This window comes from Simochromis diagramma, unplaced genomic scaffold (assembly GCF_900408965.1).
Source record: "Simochromis diagramma unplaced genomic scaffold, fSimDia1.1 OVJJ01000715.1, whole genome shotgun sequence".
Taxonomy (NCBI): Eukaryota; Metazoa; Chordata; class Actinopteri; order Cichliformes; family Cichlidae; genus Simochromis; species Simochromis diagramma.
The window spans coordinates 2,254,885-2,263,488 of NW_024387128.1; positions in this window are offsets into that span (position 1 = coordinate 2,254,885).

Sequence of the window (8,604 nt, forward strand, 5' to 3'; positions counted from 1 at the left end):
GTTTAGGAAGGGGGAGGTTTTAGGAGTGACGGTGGTGTTTTGAGATGTGAGAGATTTGCGAGGTTTAGCGCAAATCTTGTGTAGTTGTGCCACAAATAATTTGTGTGACATCAGATTTGATGCAGAACAGCTGATTGTTCTGTAAATAGTTTGAAATGTTTATTTTTAAAAAACGCCTTGGATGCATTTTTAGGTAAACAGCTGCAAAAAACTTTGTCGTTTGCATAACTCTGTTTCTTTTTTGAAGAAGTAACTATATAATTAATTGCCCAACATTGGTCATTATATACTGTATTTTGCAGACAGAGAGTTACAGACTCTCTCCCAGACCACAGACTCATAATACAAGTCAGAGCTTTATACAAAAAAAAAAAAGAAAAGAAATGTGTGTTTTCAAAATTGGAGTTCAAGTTATTTTTTACTTCCAATAGTGTTAACATGCTACACAGGTCATGAACAAGATTTTTTAAAATTGTCATTGTAAGTGGGCTAAAGCAGTTAATTAAAAGTAGTCTAACATAAATGCTGTAATTTGATTATTTTAATAAACCATGTAACTTGGATGGATTCGATGCTGGCGTGACCACAGTGCACACGTCTGCTGTTGCTCACAGTGGTCCAAGGGACCGCTCAGGGAGTTTGTGTGTTCGCTCAGACACATGAAAAATTAGAGGTGTGACAAAGGGGATGAGCAGTTGCAATACTCTCCATTTGTCCCATATGTGTTGACCTTTTTTTTTTGCACATTATACACATTATTCTGTTTCTATTTATTTGCTATGATTTGCTATTTGTCAAGTAACATTGCTGCACTCACTATCCCAGGTTTGTTTGTGTAAGCGTTCTGTTGCCAGCAAATCAAACATTCTGCAAATTAAGGCAAATACTCAGGTAGATGTTTCTTTATATTTTATTATGTTACAGATTAAGTCATTTGTTCATACTTAATTTGTTCTGTCTTTTCAGTTTTCATGAGGGTCAGGTGTGGGGAAACGCCTGCCTAGCATTTCCTCATTTTAAAGTCCTGATGATGTCACACATGACATCAGCAGGTCAAACCAAGGGGAGGGGTTTCTTTGTCAATAGAAACGCTTCCTTTTGTTTGTGTTAAGGTTTAAAGGGATTTGTTGAATGTTTTTCTTTTCATTAATACCGCCATTTAGTTGTGTAAATGTGCATATTAGAAGTGTGAAGAGATTTTGTGTCTTTTTAATCATCTTTGTAGAGTTTTAGATCCCTCAGTTTGAGAGAGTGGTACTGGCTGGGCTAAGTGAAGGGAAATTGATGGCCCTATTTAAAGCCAGTCTCTACCAGATTCAAGAGAGAGGAGAGGTGAGCTGTGTCACCAGATCCATGGTCTGTTGAGTTTTGTTAACTGAGTTAATTTGGGGGAAGTTTTGTTAAGTTACACATTAAATTAAGTTCACTGTAAATAAATTGCTCACCTCTTGAAACCTGAAATGTTTGCGTAGTCTGCTTCCCTACCACCTTCCTTGACGTTCGAATCTGACTACTTCACAAGAGGGAACACTGATCAAGACGTGATTGAATTGCAGACTTAATGAGCTTTAACAAAAGGATTGCAATTGTTTTGAAATTACAGACATTTTCTGAATTATATGGTCCCCAGTTTATAGGGAGTGAAAAATAATTGGACAATTGACTAAGAAGACATATCATGGCCAGGTGAGGTGTTTCACCTTGCTATGACATTCCACATTAAACAGATAAAAGACTTAGAACTGTCCCTTTGCTCACTGGAACTTTCAATATAAGGTCCAAAACGAATGTCATTATAAAGCAAAAAAACCTATCAGAGAAAAACTAAAAATGGTCAAATCAACAACCTGGTGGATTTTTAAAAAGGAAAAATACACTGACCAGTGTAACCAAGTGGTTACAGTAAAGATTCCTGAAAAGTTAATTCAATTTTTTTATTACCCCCCCCCCCCCCCCCCCCTTAAATTAAAGCTGAAACTTGGGACTTCAATTAAATTTTCATTATACCAATATTTACATGTCAGCAATTTGCCATATTAAAGAAGACTTGGAACTCTCAACTAATGATCATTAGGTCATTTATTCTTAAGACACTTCAACTTAATTCAATTCAACAATCATATTCACAAACTTGGACATGTCCATTTTATAAAATATTAGCTCATTTTGAATTTGATACCAGCAACATTTCTCCAAAAGTTGGGATAGAGGCAACAAGCCTGAAAAAGTAAGTGATACTTAAAAGAAACAGCTGGAGGAACATTTGGCAACTGATCAGGCTAACTGAAAACTGGTCGGCATAACTGGTATAAAAAGAGCATCTTAGGGAGACTGTGTTTCTTAGAAATAAATTTGAGTAGAGATTCGTTAATTTGCGAAAAGCTGTCTACAGATTGTGGAACAATTTAAAATGAAGATTGTATCGTCAAAAGATTTTGAGAATCTGCTGAAATCTGTGTTCAAGGGACAAGGCAGAAAATCAGTGTTGGATGGCTGTCATCTTCAGGCCCTTAAAAACAGGCATGACTCTGTCAAAGAAATCACTGCAAGGGCCCAGGAGCACTGTCTGAAAACAGTTTGTCAACTCAAGTGATGACCTGTAACAGTCACAGCCATCAGGTAATGAGACAATGGTAATGGTATAATGAGTTGCCTGGAAAATTATTCCTGACAGCTCTTTGGAACCAACAGCTGGGTGTTTTCTTCCCCATTGGAAGTGTCACAACTCAATTGAAAAATTCTGTCCCACTCATTACAAAATAGGGTTGTGTCTGCATACCATTTGGCCATCATCTCAATGTCAACATTTGCTTGAGGGCAAACTCCAGTGAAAAATTTCTCGTCTGTTTCCACGGGCCTCACGTACCTTGAGCCTTGCATCCATGGGAAGAGGAGCCAGTTAAATATTGCCTTCAGTGTGCTGCTAGCCTGAGGCTGCAATAGGTCCTGCTGCCTCAAGTCCGCCACTGCCTGCTTCTGATGCATAGCTGCCAGATCTTCCATCATTTAAACCAAGGTTGGCACCAGCTGTACAGGCTGTGGGTCTGACAGCCTTGTGGGAGGCATTTAGCACCAGTGTAGCAAGTTACGATGCCATCTCTAAAACTTTGGGACTCCAGCAAACCAGGCCGAGACCTATTATCTACAAATAGAGGAAACCTGAATTTTTGACCAGGACATGTCCTTCAACGCACATATTAAACAAATATGTAAGACTGCGTTCTTCCATTTGCGCAACATCTCTGAAATTAGAAATATCCTGTCTCAGAGTGACGCTGAAAAACTAGTTCATGCATTTATTACTTCCAGGCTGGACTACTGTAATTCATTATTATCAGGATGTCCAAAAAACTCGCTGAAAAGCCTTCAGCTAATCCAAAATGCTGCAGCAAGAGTCCTGACAGGGACTAGAAAGAGAGAGCATATTTCTCCTGTTTTGGCTTCCCTTCATTGGCTTCCTGTTAAATCCAGAATTGAATTCAAAATCCTGCTCCTCACATACAAGGTCTTAAATAATCAGGCCCCATCTTATCTTAATGACCTTGTAGTACCATATCACCCTATTAGAGCGCTTCGCTCTCGCTCTGCAGGCCTACTTGTTGTTCCTAGAGTATTTAAAAGTAGAATGGGAGGGAGAGCCTTCAGTTTTCAGGCCCCTCTTCTGTGGAACCAGCTTCCAGTTTGGATTCGGGAGACAGACACTATCTCTACTTTTAAGATTAGGCTTAAAACTTTCCTTTTTGCTAAAGCATATAGTTAGGGCTGGACCAGGTGACCCTGAATCCTCCCTTAGTTATGCTGCAATAGATGTAGGCTGCCGGGGGATTCCCATGATGCATTGAGTTTTTCCTTTCCAGTCACCTTTCTCACTCACTATGTATTAATAGACCTCTCTGCATTGAATCATATCTGTTATTAACCTCTGTCTCTCTTCCACAGCATGTCTTTATCCTGTCTTCCTTCTCTCACCCCAACCGGTCGCAGCAGATGGCCGCCCCTCCCTGAGCCTGGTTCTGCCAGAGGTTTCTTCCTGTTAAAAGGGAGTTTTTCCTTCCCACTGTCGCCAAAGTGCTTGCTCATAGGGGGTCATATGATTGTTGGGTTTTTCTCTGTATCTATGAAGCGCCTTGAGGCGACTTTTGTTGTGATTTGGCGCTATATAAATAAAATTGAATTGAACTGAATTGAATTGAAACTGTGGAGAACCTTTTCAGGAGTGGTACCAAATCTTATTCAGAGTGCATTAACAACTCGTTCAGGACGTCACAAAAGAACCCAGAACAACATTTACACAACTACTGGCCTCACTTTTTTTCTGTTTAGGTCAATGTTCAACATTCAACAGTAAGAAAGACACTGGGCAAAAAGGGCATCCATGGAAAAGTTCTAAGGCAAAAACCACTGGTGACCAAAATAACACAAAGGTTTTTCCCATATTCGCAAGTGAACATTTTAATGATGAATCACAATTTCAATCACTATCAGAATACTTCATTAATCCCTAAGTTAATTATTATGCTCTCTACCAAAAAATCCTGAATGTTCTGGCTCTGAAGCTCAAGTGCACTTCAGTTATGCAGGAAGACAATGGTCAGAAACATACCAGCAAATCCATCTCTGTATGTTTCTGTCAACAGATGTATTCTAAAGACATTTGGAGAGACCTTGTCAACTCGAACTAAGAAATAAGATGTAATAATGTGGTAATTTTCAAGTTATTATAACTCAATTACCAAAGTAATAACTTATCAATATCAAAGTAATATCATGGTAACAAAAAAAAAAAAGTTGGCAGTTGACGCCCAACTTCTCCTTTGTCTTTATCCAGGAATAGAAATAGAAATTGCAGAATCCCAGTAGGTAGTAGTCTGCCACCTATCTATTATAACAGAGGCTAACTGCTGAAAATTGAGCCTATCCTATTTGAAACTTCACATTGTTTTCTGTGGTACTTTCTCAACACATCTCCATCACACAAAAGGACAGTAAGTTATGCCCTTACTCCAGTATCCCAAGATTCTTGTTTATATGTTGGCCAGAAATAACTCTTCTTTTTGCTTAAGGAATGGTGTCCACAAATGCAAGCCCTTAACTCGGTTAAACTTTCTGCCTTGAAGGCTTCATATCTAGTAGCTAATACTATTACCAAGGGGTGGAAATGCCATTAGATATTGGAGAGAAATAAAGGACATATGCCTGGAAGCTGCAGCTGCTAAAGCTGGGCAAGGTGCAAACTGATAAGGCAGCTGAAAATGTTTTTACTAGGTCCATCCTTATGATATACAATTTATGTTTATGTGTTCACAGATGTGGAAATTAGGCTTTCTTGTCTATGTGTAGTGCATCAAGATGACTTGCAAGAAGATTTATTGTTTGCCTTAACATCACTATAGGGAAAATATTTAAAGCAACTGAAATTATGAACTAAAGCTTTGAATTTGGTTTTTGTGCTTAGACCAATGGCCTTCTGCAGTGAGAAGCCACTTATCTGGCTTGACTGCAGAGAAGCTGAACACAATACTGTGAGGCCACCACTTTTACATTCCTCATAAAATGGTGGCCAGTAAAAAACAATCACTGGAACAAATTAAGGTTATTTTGAAGTTATTAAAGCAATAATTAATTTTAATTGTTTTTTCATCAACACATACTTAGTGTGGGACTAGGTTTTCAGCTTTTACCACTATCATACAAAAGGTGTCACACCAGATTGTAGGGGCTGAAATACACTATATCAGGGATGCCCAATCCCGGTCCTCGAGAGCTACCGTCCTGCAGCTTTTAGATGCATCCTTGTTCCCACACACCCGAATCAAATGAATGGCTTGTTATCAGGCCTTTGCCAAACATGATGGCATGCTGAAGAGGTAATCAAACCATTTGATTCAGCTGTGTTGGAGTAGGGATGCATCTAAAAGCTGCAGGATAGTAGCTCTCGAGGACTGGGATTGGGCAGCCCTGCACTATATGAAGGAACTCAAATCTGTCTCAAGGTGGAGAATGAAATCCTGGACTTGAAACAGAGCTTAGTCAAAGATTTGATCTTGATGTGCTCATTTCTTTGAACCACATTACCTGGACAGTTTTGTGGGCTGTGGAAATAAGCCAGGGATTTGAAACCAGTATCTTAATTATTGTGCCACTGTGCTGGCACACATACTGAGTGACCACTCTTCTGTACCAAGGACAGTGCTTGTGTTAACCACTGTTCATAATAGTATTATTTTTATCCATTCCAGATTGCCAATCTTGGTAGCTGAGGATTGGTCTGCCAGGAACTCCTCCTGCAGGAGGATGGGCCCATGTCACCTTTTCGGGCTGTGCCCGACCGGGCCCCGTGGACAAAGGCCCGGCCACCTGACGCTTGCCCTTGGGCTCAGGCCTAGCTCCAGGGCGGGGCATACTCAGCAACCCTTTCCCTGGAAGGGTGAACCATGCCCTCGATCTTCTACTCATCGCTCTTTGTCTGGTCACTCACCCAGGACCAATTTGCAATGGGAAATCCTACCAGGGGGCAGAAGCCCCCAGAAAGCATAGCCCCTAGGATCCCTGGGACACACAAACCCCTCCACCACGTTAAGGTAGCGATTCACAGAGGAGGTAAACCATGAAAGTTCCTTTTTATAATTGTCATTGAAGCAGAAATTAGCTTGACGCAGAAGTGAAAACACACATTAAATCTGCTAAATATCTGCTATAAATGACAAATGAAATGGTTTAAACTCAAATAGAAATGAAAATATATTATATTATAATAAAATAAAATATATTATATAAAATATAATAAAATATATTATATTATAATAAACAATAATTATAATAAACATTAAATTAAAAATTAAAGTTTTATTTGTTCATTTTTTCAATTATATAGAGACACTTTCCAATAATCATGTGCCTGGTGTCTATGTAGATGATTTACATATATCTGACTGATGAGTTTCTGTGAAGAGTATATAAGGGGGAAACAGGAAAGAGACTGAAACAAGACTGAAAATGCCCATCCAGTGATTCTCTGTTGCCTTCACAGGTTACTTTCAAAAAATCTAGAAAAGTGGAATTTTGGAAGCCTAATAAAGCCAGAGAAGAGAAGCTAGTTTGATTTTAATTGCAAAATACCATCTATGTCACATGATCCACACGACAGTTAATTGAGTTCAAGATATACAGGGAGTGCAGAATTATTAGGCAAATGAGTATTTTGTCCACATCATCCTCTTCATGCATGTTGTCTTACTCCAAGCTGTATAGGCTCGAAAGCCTACTACCAATTAAGCATATTAGGTGATGTGCATCTCTGTAATGAGAAGGGGTGTGGTCTAATGACATCAACACCCTATATCAGGTGTGCATAATTATTAGGCAACGTCCTTTCCTTTGGCAAAATGGGTCAAAAGAAGGACTTGACAGGCTCAGAAAAGTCAAAAATAGTGAGATATCTTGCAGAGGGATGCAGCAGTCTCAAAATTGCAAAGCTTCTGAAGCGTGATCATCGAACAATCAAGCGTTTCATTCAAAATAGTCAACAGGGTCGCAAGAAGCGTGTGGAAAAACCAAGGCGCAAAATAACTGCCCATGAACTGAGAAAAGTCAAGCGTGCAGCTGCCAAGATGCCACTTGCCACCAGTTTGGCCATATTTCAGAGCTGCAACATCACTGGAGTGCCCAAAAGCACAAAGTGTGCAATACTCAGAGACATGGCCAAGGTAAGAAAGGCTGAAAGACGACCACCACTGAACAAGACACACAAGCTGAAACGTCAAGACTAGGCCAAGAAATATCTCAAGACTGGTTTTTCTAAGGTTTTATGGACTGATGAAATGAGAGTGAGTCTTGATGGGCCAGATGGATGGGCCCGTGGCTGGATTGGTAAAGGGCAGAGAGCTCCAGTCCGACTCAGACGCCAGCAAGGTGGAGGTGGAGTACTGGTTTGGGCTGGTATCATCAAAGATGAGCTTGTGGGGCCTTTTCGGGTTGAGGATGGAGTCAAGCTCAACTCCCAGTCCTACTGCCAGTTTCTGGAAGACACCTTCTTCAAGCAGTGGTACAGGAAGAAGTCTGCATCCTTCAAGAAAAACATGATTTTCATGCAGGACAATGCTCCATCACACGCGTCCAAGTACTCCACAGCGTGGCTGGCAAGAAAGGGTATAAAAGAAGAAAAACTAATGACATGGCCTCCTTGTTCACCTGATCTGAACCCCATTGAGAAACTGTGGCCCATCATCAAATGTGAGATTTACAAGGAGGGAAAACAGTACACCTCTCTGAACAGTGTCAGTGGCTGTGGTTGCTGCTGCACGCAATGTTGATGGTGAACAGATCAAAACACTGACAGAATCCATGGATGGCAGGCTTTTGAGTGTCCTTGCAAAGAAAGGTGGCTATATTGGTCGCTGATTTGTTTTTGTTTTGTTTTTGAATGTCAGAAATGTATATTTGTGAATGTGGAGATGTTATATTGGTGTCACTGGTAAAAATAAATAATTGAAATGGGTATATATTTGTTTTTTGTTAAGTTGCCTAATAATTATGCACAGTAATAGTCACCTGCACACACAGATATCCCCCTAAAATAGCTAAAACTAAAAACAAACTAAAAAC